Here is a 19057-nt window from a genome sequence, read left to right as displayed (position 1 = left end):
CGGACATGTGTTTATAAAGCAAACGTCTTATTTAGAAACACCCTGTATTAATTAAGAACATGGCTACTTGTTAAAGTACCTAACTTTTTTATTATCCAACATAAGCGAATGAACCAAAAAACAAAATGTTATTAAAACCTGAGGCTATAGTTCAGTATTAATTTCAGTATTTTATAAATGCTAGAATATTCCATAAAGTGTGGTGAGAATAAAACACAGTTTGATTGGTACACCCGGTATACAATGATAGTTTACCTGTCCAGCAAGAATATTATTACAGAAATTTTGTTCAGGAATAAGGCTATAACATATTCAAAAAATCACTTAAATCGGACAACAGGTTTAGAAAATTCAAGACATCAAATATTACCCATTTTTTTGGGGTGGCCGTTTTTTGTACCGGTCAGTGTACCTTCCACAATATAAGTTGATACATAATTCTTATAATGTGTGTTTTAATATTATATAGTAGTTATATATTTACAAAAAAAGTAATCTAACAAAAGAAATTACTAACTTCATGCATTTCCTAGCCTTTTTTCCTCGTTATAAGGACTTTTCTAAGCTTATTTCTTCTAAAAAATTATTTATCGTTTGTGCTATATATTTTTTAAATTTTTACACTTAAACTTTTAATTCAGCAATCTTTGCCTCTTCTAAATTTCATTTAAAAAATTACTGTCTACTGTATATAGCTGATATGATATGATATATTTGTTACAAAAGTCTCTCTAGCAATGCCTAACAATCCGTGTAATGCAGTGGCGTAACCGGAGGGGATTTGGTGGTTTTAACCCCTTCCCCATTGGGATGTACTTTGAGCTCTATATACTTAACACCATACCCCCCAGAGACTCACCAGTAGTTGTAACCCCCTCCTTAGGGTCATCCTGGTTACGCCGTTGGTGTGATGTACCTAAAAGAACCCCTCTGTGATTTTTATCTTTACATTTTTATTTTGCTTCATATTTACTATATTTCGGGGTTTAAGTAAAGAGACAAAATTTTATATACATACTTAAGAATTGTTGAGTAAGTGCAACATTTGTTTTTCAAATTGATTGACACACAACAGTTTTTGACATACCTATAGGTATTTGATTATAAAACTTTTCTTTATTTATAGTCAAAACAGATAACACATAGATATATAAACATAAAATTTTCTGCAAGCAAACTAAGAGTCATTACTATTCAGCTCAGCGGGGTGCAATAGTACCCTGCTGAGCTGAATATTAATGAGTCTCCTAGTTCGCTTGTAGAACTATATCATAAAGAAATAATCTACCGTCTAATAATCTAATAATATTTATATCCTCTAACGTTTCATCAGGCTCTCCTTAAAGTGACATAGTAATCCAGTTCGTAAAATAATATGTGACGTACTTTTCAGTCCAACCTGAAAAAATTATTTAATATTTTTAGTTTTTTTTTATTAGAAATGTTTTGTTGAAATGTCTTGAAATTATTTTCTAAGGAAAAGAACAAGTTGCCTAATCTTTTGTAGAAAGAAGGAAGGTTAGTCTCTCATAGAGATACTCTTACGCTTTTGTTATAGCCAAAAAATTTTTTTCTGCTCGTAATTTCTTAAATGTTTTCATTTCCTTGATGTTTCAAATTAGAGTGATGCTGTTTTAACACACTCGCCACTTATTGCCAGAATTGCCGGCAAGCAAAAGTACGTGTTAATGAACAGATGTCAGAATAAATTGAAATTAGACGTGGGGTGAGACAGGGATGCGTATTGTCACCAATTTTTGTTAATGCCTACTCAGAAGAAATCCTGAAAAAAGCTCTTGAGAGTGAAAGAGCTGGAATAAAGCTGGAAAATGGAGTTTCCATTAACAACATTAGATATGCAGATGACACTGTCTTAGCCAAAAACATTATAGAACTTCAGAAACTGGTGACCAGAATAGCGGAGTATGGAAAAGAATATAGTCTAAAAATTATCATAAAGAAGACAAAATTTAGGAGAATATCAAAAACTCAAAGAAATAACGAAAATTTTCTAATAAATGGAACCAATGTCGAACGAGTGGACAAATATGCATACTTTGGAACAATGACTAACTCCACAATTGATTTCTTCCAGGAAAACAAAATCATGACAGAAAAGGCTAGAGCGAATTTCAACAAAATGAGAAGAGTCCTCTGCATACGAGATTTAAAGTTTGAGCTAAGAGTAGCTTGGCGAAGTGCTACTTTTCCACGACTTTCTTTTATGGAATGGAAGCCTATACATTGAAGGCGACATCAGTGAAAAAACTGAAAATTTAAATACAATCAATAAACAAAATGATATGCTTGTATTACTGTCAAAAACTAACCTCAAACAAAATTTTGTCTCTCACATAATCTCCGAATCTTTAGAAATTTAATTCAGTAAATAGATTTTCTTTTCTCTAAAACAACACCTGTGTATATATTTTTCATCTTGCTCATGCCCATTTGTCTTTATCCTAAAATGTAGCTTTTAAAGAGAGTGTTGATAGAGTAGTATTAAATTTTTTAGTTCCTAAATTTGTTAAAAAAAACAATTCTCCTAGAGACCATATCAACAACCTCCATAAACAATAGAAGATAGCAATGTTTGTGTTATTTTTTTACATTAGGTTTCAGATTTATATATAAAAATGTAGGTAATAAGTTAAACTGTACATAACATTCAAAGAAAGTGGAATCTACAGGTGACTGTATAGGTTGTCCATCATGTTTAAATTTCTAAAGGGAATAAAATATGCGTGGCTAAAGCATACGATATAGATAAAAAACATTATTAGCTTTTGCTTCCCAATATTACTCTAAAGTCAAACTGACATTTTTTAGTGTAGTTACAGTTAAAGCTTGAACATGGCACACAAAAAACATAAATTAAGATAAAGTGTGTATTCTTCTGATAGAAGAATATAAGAAAAAAAATTGTAGATACTTGTGACGATAATATAAATTTATCGTCTAGAGTACGCCAATGAGTTAAGTAAAACGTGTTTTTGTACCGTCTCAGATGATATAAAAGTCGAAACCAAAAGCCTAGTTGATGATTCTTGGAGCGTCGAACGAAGAATAATAAACAACAACGAGGTATAAGAGGTAAGTTATCCCGACAATTTTCCGCCGTCGTTTTGGTGCGTTGAACGAATCCGACGGTTTTTCCCTTTACCTATCCTTATACGAGCAGTGATCGTATTTCCCAACATGTCTTTTCCCCTGGCGAGCTGAGCGAGATTTCCTCTCCTTATGCGTTCATTTCATATTAATTAAAGTAATTCCTAATCCACGCGATCGTCAATATAATTCATTCATTTACAAAATATCGTCACATCGACCCGAACCGAAAGGTCGATGCGTAGATTATAAATATATTTTATTAACGAAATTAACGAGTAATTAAGGCTAATTATCTTATCTTTCGCATGTTTTGATTCCAAATAAAGATGTCTTAAAAAGTGAACTTTTGTCTTCGACTGATTTTGTTACCTGGAGCAACAAGCGCAACGACCACGTTACATATTGGAAGTATACTTACCATTAAAACATTATCTCTTTTACTTCTTATTACACAACAAAAGGAGATTTACAAGTATACAGAAAGAGAGGCTTTGATGACAGACAAGAGATAGTAAGACTAATCAGAGAAGCAATCAACAATATCAGATATGCTGACGATACTGCCGTCCTTGCATCAAGTTATTGAGGAGGTCTTAAATTAATATTTCAAAGACAAAGTGGATGGCAATTGAAAAGTGACTCTGATGAAGAGATAATAACCAGGATCAAAATATCACGTAAGACTTTTATAACCTGGAAACCAGTTTTATGTAACACAAACTTGTGGATGCATATTTGCAAGAAAGTCCTGAAATGTTATATGTGGTCTATTTTATTATATGGTTGTGAGACATGGACATTAAAAACCAGAATGCTTAAAAATATCGTAGGTTTCGCACAGTTCCACTGAAGATGTTCTTAAAATGATGGATTGAAAACGTCTGCTCATAAATATCATAAAGGGGAGAAAAATAGAACAACAATAATTATAGTCTCCCGTTTTATACCGCTAACGCGGCTTTGGGATTTTAACAAGGTAGTCTGCTATATCTAGGGCTTACGGTATACAAAGAAGGTAACAGGGCCAGTGCTACCCCAGGCAACCAAGTGACGTCAATAACATCGAGGAAACGTCAGTTTTTGGTTGAATATATACATATGTGTGAACATTACGTCATATAGACGTCTTTTGTAGGTGATTTTAAATATGTAAGATTAATGACGTTAAAATACGATTAAAAAACGGTTTCATTTCAGACAGCAAGTCCGACGTCACAAAATTGGGAGGAGCTTAAATCTTATATTGACTATTGACTCCAAACAAGTTCGTTTAGTTTAGGTAACGCTAAATGGTCATAATAAATTTTTCATTTATTGTTTACGTGCTTTGTGTGGTAAAATAGGACTTTCCATTTAGATATTTAGTTGCAAAAACGTGTTAGTTAAGAGATTTTTATTCGTTTTTGCTCAAGTGAGTTAGTTTAATGCAGTAAATCTTCTTGAAATTTTGAGGTTATATGATTCTTTTTTATTTAATGGATAGCGTTAAATTAAGATATGCTGGATAATTTGTTAATAAATTATTTATTAGTTTGTATGTTGTTTCAGTTTTGACATAGTAAGTATATCTGTATGAAAATTCTATATGTTGCATTGAGAGTATTGTAATTCTATACATTTAAGAGAGTATTCCATTTGGTTTTACTTTTAGCCTGTGGGCTAAATTTAAAACAGTTTAATGAAAAAATTGCAATACCATTAATGCCCATACGAATAATTATTATTGTGCATTTTTAAAACAATTAAATGAAAAATAAATCTAAAAAGCGACATAAAAACGTTTTTGATATCACGTATTTAAAAGGTGATAAAAATGACGTCAATTACAGTGGGAGAAATTCACGTGACTTTCGACGTCGAAAAAACGTTATAAACTGACATGGTTTGGTGATAATTACGACGTCTTTTCAACGTTTTGTAAACGTTATTTGGTTGCCAGGGACGCTCCAACCGCCTATTATTACCCCTGGTTTTACCCAAGGTATTCATTTTATTCAGGCTGATTCGACCTGGGGCCTATGGACATTTTTAAAAATGTCTAGCTGTTCTCGCCGGCTCGACGCTGGAATTCGAACCCCGGCCTAACTGCATGGAAGTCAGACTCCTACCGCCTGAGCTACTCCGGCCCGAAAAAATAGAATATTTCGGCCATATAATTAGAGGGCTTAAATACCGTCTACTTCGCCTTATGTACTACCAACAAGAAAAAGTGGAGGTTAAGACATGGACTGGTCGAAAGAAACTTTTATGGCTACGTAATATTAGGGAATGGTGTGGTTACTAGTAGAAGAATTATTTCGCACAGCAGCCGATAGAGAAAGGCTTCAGGAAATTGTAAACACGATGACGGACAAAGTTTGCAAAATTTCATCTTTCCTCACTACCCGGTAAGAAATATCCGGTTATTTATAACTGTAGTCAGACCCATGAATTTGTATGGTGCACTTGTACGGTGGTCACAATTTTCCAGGCAGAAATAACGGTAATTCATCACTGCATGGACGAAACAGACAGAAAAAAAAATCAATGGGAAAATCCCAATTCTAACTAATTTTGTAATGTGAAGCTCAAAGTTCGCTACAATTTTTGTTATTAAGTTTTATCGCTATACATTACTATAACGGATCTACGGAGCTTCACCCCATTAATTATTAATCACCGTGTATAATAGCAGTAAAATATTTCATTGTTAGCTAGAAAAAAAAACTTCGCCATTAGATTTTGTAGAGGTCAATAATTCTAAGCTAGTATGTGATTGTGTCAGTGTTCTAACTAAACTAGGAGACAGACGGGAGCAACGATACGGAAGCCTGGGTACCGGGGCACGAGGATTATAAGGACAATGAAACAACAGCAGATGAAATGGTCAAACAAGACTCATCAATGCCATTCATTGGAAAGGAATCCTTCTGCGGCATTGCAGGCAGAAGAAAGTGGGTAACTCACAAATCTCTGGAATAGTGTAGGAATTCACCACGTCAAAAACAGACGAAAATAGTTTATAGAATATTTGCCAAAATTCACTGCAGACCTACTAAGCAAAGACAGGAAATCAGTCAAAGCCATAGTAGGTCTGTTAACAGGGCATTGTAAGATGAATAGGCGGTTGAAGCGGATAGGATGGAATTGGCAGATCAAGGCCTATGCAGATTTTGTCACCAGAGGAAGAAACAGCAGGGCGTATTTTATGTCAATATAACATGCTGGCAAATGTTCGGTTCTTTGCATTATTGGAAAAACTTATGGAAATATAAATCGTACCACTCACTTCACATGTAAATACACTAATTCTAGAGTAAGGGTTGTTAGAGTATATATTTTCATGTATTTCACAATTTCACTATACTGTAATAATTGACATCATTTCAAAGCTTGGAAGATAGCTATTTAAAACTTGTATTCTTGTAAAAAAATTATCAAAAATAATTCCTATTGAATTACTAAAGTCTGAATAATAAAAGTCTTGGCCATAAAAGTGGAAAGACTTACTAAAATGAAAAAAAAAAAAAAAATACTAAAACGACAAAAAAGAGATACCCACTTATATACACTATCAATTTCTAGGAATTTCACTTCAGGAACAGGAACAGGAAATATAATTTTTAGTTTGATAGCTCCATACAAGTATATTTCAGATTAAGAGAACAGGTTGTTCAATAAGCTTTGTGATCCGATAAGAGAGGGCGTTACTACTAGCCTAATTTTATTTTGTTATGTTGGTACACTCTTCAAATAAACGTGTGTGAAGTTTCATTTCAATCTATGCATTCGTTTACAAGCACAAACCATACATACTCATAGACGTTTCACGTAAATTGTCAAGGTCAAGACAGCAAATTAGTTACCATTCCAATCCAGAGATGTCGCTGTCAGTCAATTTTTTTGTCATATTTAACAACTGACAGTTGACAATTAAATTCATTTGTTATTTACTTTTTATTTTACAGTTTGTGGTTTAATTATTTTATTATAGTGGCGTTACGTTTTTAATTAGATTTAATCACAATATTAATCAATTGTATTAAGCATCCGTTTTTATGAGTAGAATTTTTAGTTTACATTGATCATCCCGTGTTGTGTTTCTCCACATTTAAAAAAACAATATAATAGATCCTGAAACAGTTTATTCCAATAGACAAGTGTGTCATCAATATTTCTGGCCTATATATTTTTGGAAGTTTGTAAAAGATTATAAGGTAATATTTATCTAAACAATCATCCTACAAGATTTTTTCAAAAATTTTCATTCAACTCAATATTACACATCAGTGCTTTCACGTGACACATGGCAGTAGTGTTTAGCATTTTGAAAACAAATTGGAATATTTGAAGTTTTCAGTAAAATATTGAATAAAACATTGAATCGTCTTTCTGTTGTTTTAATTTCCTGCGAAATGTCATCAAAACTCCCGCAAAATTTATAAGTTGAAATTCCCACGTAACTAAAATTTGTCAATTTAGTTCCCATTCCAATCAAGAGATGGCGTTAATTCGATCCGAAAGATTAACATGGTCGTGAAACGTCTATAAGTATATATGGTCTGTGTTTACAAGTCATTTGATATCGACCTGTCACAATCAACGAACTGTCAATGCTGTCAATACTGATGGAATGGGTATGAAGCGAATTTAATGCGGCCAACAAACAAAAGAAGGTCCTAGAGAGAGATAGAAAAGAGCCAGGGAAAAGTTGGGCCGTGTAATTTGAGTTGCCTATAAGTATAAACTTAAATCGGGGAAATGGACCTCATATTTTTAACTTGGTTTCAGGGCTGATGGGCAGTATTTCAAAATTTAAATAGGTCAGAATTTTCTTCTTCATTAAAAGAAGTACTTACTGGTTTTAGTCTTGCCTTTTATCATTAAATGATACACAAGAAAATTAGTTATATTTATTAAATATACCTATCATGGCGCAGTTCTAAAACCTACAAAATAGAATATGCCAAAAAGAAAACCAATACTTCTTTTAACGAAGAAGAGAGTTCTGAGAGAGTTTGCAAAAGAAAAAAAACCTTTTTCATTAGGACAATGCACCGTGTCATATGACTATTTTGGTAATAGCTAAAGTCGGCGAATTAAAGCTTCAGTTGTTAAAGCATCCATCATATTCACCATATTTGGTTCCTAATGACTTCCATCTGGTTCAATACCCAAAAAAATTCAGGTCATAACTCCCACGAAAGCGTATTTTGCGGCCTTAATAAATTGGAATCTCATTGGAACGAGTGTACTGATTACTAATGTCCAGGGATATAATACTGATTAATAAAGTGTATTTCAAACCATAAAATTGTATTTTTCTTATCGAACCGCACAACTTATTGAACAACCTATTTATCCGACCTATTTAAGTATTATTTTTTTTTTAAATTCTGTTTTTAAATTTATTTATTCTTGGACGTAAATAACGAATCTAAAATAAAAGTAAATTCAATACAAGTAATTATAAACAATGTTAAAAAGGTTTAAAAGAAGTCTATTTTGATGTAATTGTTAGTAGGACAACCTATACATTTGCTCGTCAAGCTCGTAGCCTCGTTACACAAAAAATGGAGAAAAGTTTATTGTCAGATTGTGTCAAACTTCTTCTCTATTCCACCATTTTACACTGTTCTCTATAGATCCACATTTATTTGAATCAAATCAAACAGCAAATTTTATTTACTATTGGTAGAAAATTTATATAAATATATTAATAAGAAATGTAATTTTTCATAAAAGTCCATACTTAAAGAAAGTAAAACATTAAGGAAAACAGTAACATCACTATTTCATTTCTTGTTTTTTATACACAGCTATTTTTTATTAATGATTGCACAATATTTGCGAGATATAAAAAATATTTTTTTTCATTATAAGGTAAATATGTTCATAAGGTAAAGTGTACCTAACAAGAAATACTACGTTGCTTAATGACTCGTATATTATCAAAAGAAATTGTTATCATAATAATTACAGAGTATACCATGATCTGATTATTCCATCAACAATAAATCGTTCAATTATAGAGGAATTATGTCAAGTCTCTCTAAATCCTCTCAGAGCCCCCAAAAAATTATAATATATATTATTATATTCTTCGCCGGCCACACTCTGCGGCGAAAAGATGAAATATGGAATAAGCGAATTCTACACTGGCGACCATCGGAACAGAAAATAAAAAGAGGAAAACCACAGATGAGATGGACGGACGAGCGACCTTAAGAGAACGGCAGGAAAGGAATGGATGCAGGTCGCCCAGAATAGAGACCAATGGAAATTAACAGGGCAGGCCTATGCCCACAAATGGGCATAGAGATGTTGAAAAAGTATCACTACACTTGATTACTTTCTACCAATCGTATCCCAGCGAGTAAAAACAGATCGGTTAAGGTCGTTGTTATATCGGAATACCTATACAAAATACCTACCTACCGAGAAATACGATTCTCGATATGATTACCGGTACTCAAATAGAAAAGTAATCATAGTAATCAAAGTAACGAATACTGTAAATGATTACTTTATACAAAAGTAACGATTTGTAACCAATACTCGAAAGTAACTATAATCAACATCACTAGTTTAAGTCTGATTAGACAGATAGATAGAGATCCCGTGATCTCGGTTTGTATAAAAAAAATCGTCTATTTCGTCATTACACTAACACAGTCAGATAATTTCCAAAAATATATCACAATTGATGGTCATTCAGATATTAAAATTTACGTGTTTAACGATTTTTTAAAGTGGTCTCTTTCTGACAATGAATGCATTTCATACTTTCGCATCATACTGTATAACTGTAGACAGGAAAATGATGATAAAAGTTCATTGTTATCGCAGTTTATAGGTCGTGGTCAGGAATGGTGGGTCTAGGAAAGTTGGTCGGCAACTCTTCATCGACGGAAAATTAGTCGACAACATTTGGTCGACAAACAGTTGGTCAAATGCACAATTCATCGAATGTACAATTCGTCGACGAACATTTGTTCGAATGGATTTTTCGTCGACAAACTCTGATTTATCTTTAGGATAAAGGGATTAATGGTGACAAACGACGGATTATTGGTTTTTATTTTGTTAACTGGAATATTGTATTATATATATCTGAATTTATTTAAATCTATTTTTTCTAAATCTTAATTATTTTTAAATTTAATGAAAAAATTGGCTTCGGTGGGAGAGTAGACATCAAAAATAAACCGATATTTTAATTAGTGATGTTGTACCGTTCTTCTTTTTGGTGTCGGCGCACTTGCGAACGGAGCATTTCCGGACAATTGATACTTATCATCTTATCAACATTTTAGACTACAGCAGAAAATTTAAACAAAATGTTGAAAAAAAAAATAAAAATCAATAATCCTTCATTTGTCACCATTATTCCCTTTGGGTCTTTGTCGACGAAAAATCCATTCGATCAAATGTTCGTCGACGAATTGTACATTCGATGAATTGTGCATTCGACTAACTGTTTGTCGACCAAATGTTGTCGACTAATTTTCCGACTAACTTTCCGACACCGGGAATGGTTTGTTGTGGCAAACAGTGTCAAAAGCGATGTGGGAGAGTAAATCCCTGGGTGAAGTGATTGTATCTACTGCAGCAATAATAATGCTTAGAAGAATAAATGCAGTAGTAAATAGGACAAAATTAAAAATGAATATGTTTAACCCTGCTGTCCCGTTCGAGTCAAGTACACAAATGTACTGTTCGGGTCAATATGACCCAACCATGGTTTACGCTCCTTAATCGAAACAAAATAAGCTATTGGTGATAAATAAAACTTTATTAACAAGAAATTATGGTTAATTAAACAAAAATTATGTTGTTCATGTAAATTAAACCTTATTAACAAAAATAAAAGGCATTTTTTCTTTCAAAAAGGCCTAGTAACAAATATCTACAAAAATTTAATTTAGTTTACAACTGGGACCGTAATAAAAAGGATGGATTTTCCAAATATGTTTGTAATATATAAAACATAAAATTAGTCTTGTTATCGATTTTAGGGCAAGTTTACAGCGTGCTTGTTTAGCAGGCGGAGTTAGATTGTTCATAGAAGGTTCACTAGGATTTCCATCTTGTCTACTTTTTCCTGCTCGTGTCCTTTTTACCAGTTCGTGAGAGCCTTTAGTTATTGGTATATTTTTTCTGGAAATGATGACTGGTTTCATTAGTTTTTTCCCAATTCCTCAAGAAAAAATCCGCCGTTTTCCCAATTTATTGGTATTCCATTGGATAATTATTGATACCCATAACACGAACCCGTTGTAGGCAGAAATGTCCAGCAGCGTAGAAAAAACAATCATTGGCCAGCGATTTATCTCTTCTCACATATATACGTGCCAATAAGCTAATCTAGAGTATACACTGCTCCCTTATTGGAATTGTAATCTAAAATAATTTGAGGCTATTTTATTTGATGAAAGTGATGCATGATGCATCGATTCATGGTGCAAAGTACTGATAAAACAACATTTCGATTATTTTTAGGAATATTGTCAACAACAGTGGTATCTAGCATGAAGCAAAAAAGACGAGCTATGAACTTCTTTATTCGCGATTTTTGCTAAAAGCTCCGGTTTATTTTACTTATAATCCCCGGCATTGTATCTACTTTGTTTTAGAAGAAATTGTCCTAAATTTTACGATGTCAAAAAGTTATTACACGTAATATTGTGGCCTTCCAAATCACTATTCAAGTCACACATCATACTCATTCCTGTATAGATCTGCAATTTTAGAGCATAATAAGTTTTTCTGTTCATAATTACAAAAAAACCCCAACTTTTGTGCCATGTTTCGCTGGCTTGCTTGGAATATACCATTTGAAGGGAGAGCGGCCTCTAAAGGCAATTAGTTGCTTATCGAAGGTTACATTTTCATCAGAGTTAAAAAATTTTGGTCCATTTTCTACCTATGTTTCATAAATTTCACGTATTGCAGCAAGTTTATCAAAACGTCTCCTATCCTGTCTAGTAGTTTTGTTATCAAAACGTATTACTTGCAAACTTTTTGTAAATATATCAAGTGACATTGTTGATTGAAATATACTACGATCTTCATTCCACAAACTTTTATTTGATTCACCATGGGACTTATAAACTCGAGCTAAAAATAAAACACCAATGTATGCTTGGAAACCAACAACTTTATTCATGTCTTTTCTGTTGGTTCCAAAGACATGCTGTTTGTCCATGTTGGTCATATTTATAATTTGGTTTGCAACTTCGTCCAGCTATACTACAGTTTATTTTACAAGTTTTAGCTTGCAGAAACCTGTTTTTGTTTACAGACGTATCCGGCTGACAAACACACAGGTACTGCCAATATAGAATACTGCCAACTAAACACACATACACAGGTAATTTTTAACGGTTTAAATACGTGGGTCACATTGACCCGAACGTACCCTAGGTAACAATTTCATTTTTATCAAAAAAATCAGGAAGTTGATTGTTTATCTCATATGCAATTAAAAGACCTCATATTAGGTAATAAAGTCACGAAACACCAAATCGTTACGCCGCGTAATAATTTGTAAAATAAGAAATAAATTATTTTTTGGGTCAAATAGACCCGAACAGGACAGCAGGGTTAAATGGGTAATCTAGTTGTAGCACCAATCAATGCCAAAATGGGGGAGCATAAGTTAAGATGATTTGGATACGTTTAACGTTTTAAGACTAAAGAAGATTTGATGAAACCGGATAATAAGAGGCATGGGTTATAAAATAGAAAGATAGAAATTGCATGTAATGTAGGTATGCCAACCAACCATATGAATAAAAGAAAGCAAGTTATGATGATATATTGATTCTCACACCCTGTTTTTATTATATTATATTTAGATCAATTTTTTGTTGTAATCTAATTCTTCTCTTGTTGAACTACTGTTAAAAATGCCTTCTAGTTCTTTTATATCGTCAGCTCATTGATGACAAAACTCTATTTTCTTACTGCAATATTGTGAATTTGTAACATAATTTAAATTAATTACAACATTTTGGGAATATTTTGTCATTAGGCAACACTTTACGTGTGTACATGATTTTTAACAGACTGATTTTAACGATTTAATATATTCATTATACAGGGTGTCCCGGAAAATAGTGCGTTCCTTCAAGGTACTGGCTAAGTGTACCATTTAGAGCAAAAAAGTCCGATAAAATTTTTTTGTAAAGTCGACCGTTTTCAAAAAACTAATTTATTAATTTTAATGCATTTGATTAATGTCCACAGAAACGCAAATACAGCCGGCAACTCTGCGTTCCGTCTTCTGTGTAAAAATAATTTTACTGTAGGGGAAAGGAGGGTAAGATGGAAGGGTAGGGCAAGATGGAAATTACCTATAAAACCCGAACTGCGCAATGAAGCGCCTGGATGCACATTCACACAGATGCAGACGAACCTCTTCCATTTACAAACGACGGCTGAATCAGTTCAGGTCAGCTAATGAGTGTACACGCTTCCTTCTTATTTTCGCAGTTAAATATTACACAATTATTGAATTTTTGTGATACGATTATTTAAACAAGGTGTATAATATTATTATTATGCATTTATTCAAAGTATCTATTAGGTACAGGTTATCTGAATTGATATTTAAATAAGAGAAATATTAAAGCATTTTTAAAATATTGATATTATTATTGGAAAGGGGCATATGGGCAAGATGGAAAATTGCAACTTAGGGCAAGTTGGAAGATAATAGTTAGGCAAAAATAATACCAAGGAAATAGGAACCTGCGAGAATAAAAGAAAAGGTAAAGGAAAAGGGACAAAAATAGAAAAAGTTAAAAATATTGTACAACATTTAAAACAGTCTTCACAAAATGATGTGTTCTGTGTATGTGATGAACGTTATGTGGAACCGCCCACAGAGGACTGGGTACAATGTCCTGTATGTAATGGTTGGGCACATGAATTGTGTACCGACACAGAAGATGGCAGTTTTTTGTGTGTAAACTGTAAAATGTAGTGCTTTCCTCTACATTCCATCTTGCCCGAACAAGCTTTCCATCCTGCCCTCAGGGTAAGGGCAAGATGGAATTTTTGACATTATTTTTTAATTACTCATAAAAAAAATTCTACTTATTATTAATAATATTTAATGGCTGACTTTTGTAACTGTATAAGGTCTCTTTCAAGAATGATTAAAATGAAAGTTTTGTATTACGTTGTTTTATTTTTTTACACATTATAAAGTTAAGCCTTCCATCTTGCCCTCCCTTCCCCTAACTCAACTATCATGAATCATCGACCATTAGGCATAATATGTATTGATAAAATACTGATAACAGTGATAGAAAAACAGCATAATATTTGTGTTTAATAAATATCTAATAAATAAGGCTTGTAAAGTTTATAACTTGCATGAAATTTTTTTATTACAATCAAGCTACGTCTTTAGGAAGTATCTATCGGTATAATATGTTACAAAAATTTGAGTACTACATTTCTCCAATCTTCTGGGAAATTCGAACGGTTCAATCAGATAATTCCTAATAATCCCAGCCCATAAATTCATACTTTTGGCAATTATGAGAGTTAAACACACCATTTCTCGTAAAACAAGCTTTATCTGCACACAACACTTTACATAGAAATTCGGGTTCTCTGAAGATTTTGTTTTGAAACCATCTACAAATCCCTTAACTTCGAGGTAAATCGCCTTGGTGTACCTAAATCTTGCACTAATTATATACTATAGGTACGTAATTAACATGATACTTGCGATCGAAATCATGACAATACCACAACGATACGATGTATTCTCGGGTTACAAGTAATTATGATATTATGACTGTTTGCATTTACAATTTTAAATATCTTCGCTATGTCAAAATAAAGAAAACTGCCGGGTTGCCAAATATAAATTTTAGTAGAAGACATTATTTTATTTTTTTGAGGCAACAGATGACTTTGGAAAAAAAATTTATAAGAAAGTTTTTTCTTAAATGGTGCATTCTACCCACACCTTTAAGGAACGCACTATTTTCCGGGACACCCTGTATTTAAGATGATATAAAAATGAATACCAAAAAAAATATTTTTCTTAAATGCTACAGATAAGTACGTTTAAGCCGAAGTAAATAAAATTTGCTGAATAGGTTAAACAACTCAAAAACACCGAAAGTAAACCATTTTAAAAGAATACATATGCAACAATGAGCATAATGACAATTAGTTTTTTATTTGATAGAATCAACACTGGTAAAAGATTAAAATCTGAGAAAAGTTCAGATTTAAGATTGAGTTGGTGTACCGCAGAAATATTATATTCGGAATTTCCTACTTATATGGTAACATTGTATCATAAATATAGTAAATAAATACTCGGAACATTTGTTTTATATTTTTTTAATGCAGATTAGCCAGTTCTACAAGAATCTAACTCTAAACAATAAATATCATATTTATTCAATATCATCTTAAAAACAATGTACGGATTATTTGTTCGATAACACTTCTCTTTCTATGGCGACTGTCAAAAATTAGTTTGAGTTTCAATGAATAGTCCATTGAAATGTTACATTTAGTGTGCATTTCTTAGAGGAGTCAATTTAATTTTTTTAATGTGTAGGGGGGTTCAGTAGAAGCTTAAGTTCAAGTTTTTGGGGTTGAGGCCCTTGTCCCCCGGCCGCCATCTTGGAAAAAGAGGTGCAAAGGGCTTTCGCGCTGTATCTCGTAAACTAGCTACCCTACAGAAAATTTAATGTCACGTAAAATGAAGCAAATTAAATTTTCTACAATTTTATATCTATTACTTTTTATCGTAAAAAGACCAACAAAAAAGTTATAAACAAAAATAAGAGAAAATTTTGTAAGAAATTTCCTTTTGGAAATTATAACTTTTTTTACGTTCATTTCACAATAAAATAACATCATAGCAATTTTGTAGAGGATTTTTCAGCGAACAATTTTCACTATAAAGTTGTTTAATTATCTTTATCTACGACTGATACATAATATATGTATTATACTTGTGGTGTTTGCAATATAATGCCATATAATAATCCCTTAGGGATTAATAATGCGGGATTAATAGCTATTAATCCCTCTGGCACAACAATCACAAAATTCACCACGGAAACAAAATAATCAACCTCAAAAAGTGTCACTGTCAAAAGAATAGTATATTTGACAGTTTGTGTTGAGATGGACGAAAATGAAGAATCTTTTAATTGTACACCACCAGAAATTGTAGAACTAGCTAGAGCAACAGCATCTACCTTAATACCTGAAACATCGAAATCCATTTATAATAAAACGTACGCAACCTTCAACGAATGGCGTGTTCGAAACAACGCGAAATCATTTTCCGAAAATGTTCTCCTGGCCTATTTCGCTGAATTAAGTGCAAAATATAAACCGTCTTCATTATGGTCATTCTATTCAATGATTAAATCTATGTTGAGAATAAACCATGACGTTGATCTGGAAAAATACGGCAAACTAAGAGCGTTTCTAAAGAGAAAATCGGAAGGATTTCAAGCAAAAAAGTCTTCCACTCTAACCCCAGAGCAAATTAGGAAATTTATTGACAAAGCTCCTGATGAAATTTATCTTTTACATAAGGTAAATATACATATTTAATTTGATTTATTCAAAAACTCATATGCTTATTTGCTTCAGGTAATATTGATCATTGGAATTATGGGTGCATGCCGCTCAAACGAACTTTATCAAATAAATATACAAGACGTGAAGGATCTCCAAACAGATTTATTAATAACAATCCCCAAGTCTAAAACCAAAATTGTATGAAAATTTACCATAAACAGTACGTTTTACAATATTGTGAAGAAATACATCGATCTCCGTCCGTCACATGTGAAAATAAATTCATTCTTTCTAAATTATCAAAAATCTAAATGTACAATACAACGTATAGGAAAGAACAAATTTGCAGATATTGGTAGGCAGATTGCCAAATATTTAAACTTGCCAAATCCTCAAAGTTATACCGGCCATTGTTATCGCAGATCATCTGCCACTCTGTATATTGATGGAGGAGGCGATTTAACTGGATTAAAGCGTCATGGGGGCTGGAAGTCAACACAGGTAGCTGAAGGATACATTGATCAGTCTATGAGAAACAAGGCAACTACAGCAGATACTATCGCTAAAGAGATAAACAGTAATGTACCATCTTCTTGTTCTACAGCAATCGAGATCCCAAATATTTGTATTAAAAACTCTACTAAAGTTAATGATGATTCTCAACCAATTCAGTTTATTAATTGTACTATTACTAATTTTAATGTTTTTAACAAATAAAGTTGTTTATTAAAAATCTTAAATTAATTAATTTGTCGTAGATAAAGTAGAGTATACTACTCGCAATAATGGCTCTCATTCCCTCGGAATGTTACTCCCTCGCCGCTAACGCGGCTCGGTTCGTAAATATTCCTCGGGAATAATAGCCATCATTATTGACTCGTGGTATAATCTACTATTATTTATATAGGTTTTACAGCGCTCCAAACTTGACCAGATTCTCGAATTCTCGTAGAAAAATAAAGCTTTTCTATCTACGAGCGGCATTCCGTTATGCCAGCCACGAAAATAAAATTTAAGCTGAATGATCAATTTTGGTCTATTTTTATGTTTTAGAGGTCGCTAAATCCGAATATGAAGTTTATTTTTATCTAGAGTTGGTGGCACATGTTAAAAAAATAAAGTTTATACAAAAATGCCAAAAATCAATTTTGATGATTTTTCAAATTTACCTCGCTGTATCTTTGGTTGCTGTAAATATTTCCTTTTAAAAATTTTACTGTGTCATCTTTGGAGTACTTAGATAACAAAGAAATTTGTCCAAAATGTTTAAAAAGATTAAAAAAGGAGTTGTTAATTTATTAACATTTTGTCATCATATTTCGTTAGTTTCATGTTTACTTAAAAAAGTTGAGCGACAAACTTTTTAGTTTATAATTTTAACCAACACAACAATAAAATATAGTTCATGAAGAAGTTTTTTGGAAAATTTTAAGTCAAAATATATAATAGGAAAAAAGTTATGTTACTTCATATACAAGCGGCACACCCCAAAAAACGCTTATATTTTGAGATCCTTACCACGGTGTGGTGAATGGCTAATTTTTATCATACTTTATGATTTTGATATCAAAAATCGTTTTTTTGCTCTGCTTAAGAATTTTGCATTTTGCGGTTGCGTCATTCTTCTTCTGAAGCGGCGAATTTGTCCTCAAACAACTTCTTGGGCCTTTTCTATATATGCTTAGAGTTATAAGTTTTATAGTGGGAAGAAAGGTCAAAAACAGGTTAATAATAGCATAGGAATGTTAAAATCATAATAAATTGTATGAATTAAAAATATATATGGATAGAAAAGTAAGCCTAACTTTTGTTTTTATTGTATCCCTATGAGCAGTCGAGAATCTGGTCAAGTTTGGAGCGCTGTAAAACCTATATAAATAAAGATAATTAAACAACTTTATAGTGGAAATTGTTCGCTGAAAAACCCTCTACAAAATTGCTAAAATGTTATTTTATTTTAAAATGAACTGAAAAAAAGTTATAAGATCCAAAAGGAAACTTGTTAAAAAAATTTACATATTCTTGGTTATATCTTTTTTGTTGGTCACTTGACGATAAAAAGTAATAGAAACAAAATTGTGGAAAATTTATGTTTAGTTAGATTTTCCGTAGGGTTGGTAGTTTACGAGATATAGCGCGAAACCCCTTTGCACCCCATTTCCAAGATGGTGACCGGGGGACAAGGATGGCGACCCCAAAAACTTGAACTTAAGCTTCTACTGATCCCCCCTACACATTAAAGAAATAAAATTGACTCCTCTAAGAAATGCAAGGTACGGCCTAAAAAATGTAACATTTTAATGGACTAGAAGTCGCACCTCGGTTTTGATGAGCCACACCTAGGTACCCTAAGTCGGCTACCAGGGAGAATCTCTCCTATAGCGCTACAGCC

Source organism: Diabrotica virgifera, chromosome 8 (assembly GCF_917563875.1).
Source record: "Diabrotica virgifera virgifera chromosome 8, PGI_DIABVI_V3a".
Lineage (NCBI taxonomy): Eukaryota > Metazoa > Arthropoda > Insecta > Coleoptera > Chrysomelidae > Diabrotica > Diabrotica virgifera.
This window is presented reverse-complemented; position numbering follows the sequence as displayed.